Below are 2,500 nucleotides of genomic sequence, written 5' to 3'. Positions count from 1 at the left end.
TTTGGTGTTGATCTAGTTGAGCCGAGTGGTACGCGACAGGATGCAATATCCTATCATTTTCTTGGAGAAGAACAGCTCCGACGGCTTGATCACTTGCGTCCGTCTGGAGAACGAAGGGGACGTCGAAGTTAGGTGAATGCAGAACTGGATCCTGTGTGAGGAAGGTTTTTAGGAGCAGGAAAGCGTTCTGACATTCCGGAGTCCAGGAGTAAGGTATGGAGCAGCTTGTCATTCGGGTAATGGGTAAGGATACCTCCGAGAAGTTTGGACAGAACTTCCTATAGTATCCGGCCATACCCAAAAAACGCCTAAGTGCTTTTCGAGTAGCGGGAGCCGGGTAGTCGAGAATGGCCGAGATGTTGGCTCGTTTCGGCCGGACGACGCCTTGTCCCACCTCGTGTCCCAAGTACGTCACTGTAGCTTGGGCGAAGATGGTTTTGGAAAGTTGGATGGTGAGATTGGCTTCTTCCATTCGGAACATTACGACATCTAGTAGTTGTAGAGGGTTCTGCCAATTAGGAGAATATATTATTATATCATCTAAATATACAGCTACCCCATCAATGTCCTGTAATAGGCAACTCATGGTACGTTGGAACGTAGCCGGACTATTACGTAACCCAAACGGCATGACGGTGTATTAATAGAGTCCAAAGGGAGTGATGAATGCAGAAATGGGACGAGTTTGTGGAGCCAAAGGAATTTGGTAATAACCTTTAGTGAGGTCAATTTTAGTAATAAACTTGGACTGTCCCACCTTGTCAATTAAATCGTCGACGCGGGGAAGAGGATAGGCGTCAGGGACGGTAACTGCATTCACTCGTCGGTAGTCCGTGCACAGTCGAGTTTGTCCGTTTTCTTTGGGGACCAGGACACACGGAGCGGCCCACGGAGAATTACTGGGAACTGCCAAGCCGTGCTGCACGAGATATTCGACCTCTTTCTTCATTATCAGCTTCTTCTGGGGATGTAGTCGGTACGGGTGTTGGTGGCTAGGAGAAGTTCCTGGATACAGTTGAATCTCATGGGACGTCAGATTACAACGGCCAGGATTATCTCGGAACAAGGATCTATGACTAGAAATAATTTCAGAAATATCCTTAGCTTGGTCAGGATTCAAGTAGTTAAGGTACAAAAGTAGGTTGTTCAAGATGTCGCTCTTGTTGCCGACTGTGGGAGGATCGAAATGTGGCAACGTCGGTTCGTAGACCAGTGGACGGTCGGTTGACATAGGTATTTTACTGGTACCGTGATTTAGCGAAAGCAATGGTTTGACTGAACTGTCTAGTGGTATTTTGGCAAGGTATGGCTTGAGCAAGTTAACATGAACAAGTTGAGTAGTTTTGCGTCTGTCAGGGGTTTCTAGTACGTAATTATATTCAGACATCTTTTTCTGAACTTTATAAGGACCATGGTATTTAGCTTGAAGAGGTTGTCCAGAGATGGGAATGTACGCAAGAACCATATCTCCTTCCTTGAATTCTCTCTTACGAGATTTCTGATCAAAATTAACCTTCATTTTACTCTGTGCATGCTCAAGGTTCTTCAAGGCAAAGGAATGAATTCTGGCTAGGTTATCCTTAAGGGAAACAATATACTGACTAACAGACTGTAAAGGTGAGGTAGAAGAAGATATGATATGGTCCTTGATTACCTTGAGGGGTCCCCTTACCTTCCTTCCATATAACAATTCAAAGGGAGAAACACCCATAGATTCGGATGGTGTTTCACGGAGCGTAAATAGGAGGAAAGGAAATTCCTCATCCCAGTCACAGTCTTCCTCGCAACAGAACTTACGTAGCATATTCTTCAACGTTTGATGACATCGTTCTAGAACTCCCTGACTGGCGGGGTGGTACGCTGTAGACAGAGACTATTTAACATTTAATTCCTTGAGAACTTGGGTAAAGAGTTTGCTAGTGAAATTGGAACCTCTATCTGACTGTATTTCCTGAGGAATATCAAAGGAAGTAAACATGTGAGTTAAACACTTAATTACACTCTTAGCAGAAATATTCTTTAAAGGAAAAGCTTCAGGGTACCTGGTAGTGGGACAAAGAACCGTTAAAATGTACTGGTTACCCTTCTTGGTCTTGGGCAACGGGCCTACTATGTCAATCACTAATTTCTGAAAAGGTTCACTAGGTACTTTAATGGGTTGAAGGGGATACGGAGGAATAGACTCGTTTGACTTGCCTACTAGTTGGCAAGTGTGGCAACATTTAACGAATCTACTTACATCCGTTTTCATACCAGGCCAAAAGAATTCTGACAAGAGTCGTAAATAAGTTTTCTTAATACCTAAGTGTCCTGAGTGTCCTGTATGAGCAATCTCTATTACCTGAGTCCTCAAGTTAACAGGTAGAACAATTTGGTGACATTCTGCCCAGGTATCATCATCAGAAAGGTGACGAGGTTTATACAATCTCATAAGTATTCCTTTGTGCAAATAAAAGGAGGGAGTATGTAGGATATCCTCCTTGGGAATAGCTCTGTTAAA

The sequence above is a fragment of the Oratosquilla oratoria genome, chromosome 22 (assembly GCF_046742065.1).
Source record: "Oratosquilla oratoria isolate Oo_2021 chromosome 22, ASM4674206v1, whole genome shotgun sequence".
In the NCBI taxonomy this organism is placed as follows: Eukaryota; Metazoa; Arthropoda; class Malacostraca; order Stomatopoda; family Squillidae; genus Oratosquilla; species Oratosquilla oratoria.
This window is presented reverse-complemented; position numbering follows the sequence as displayed.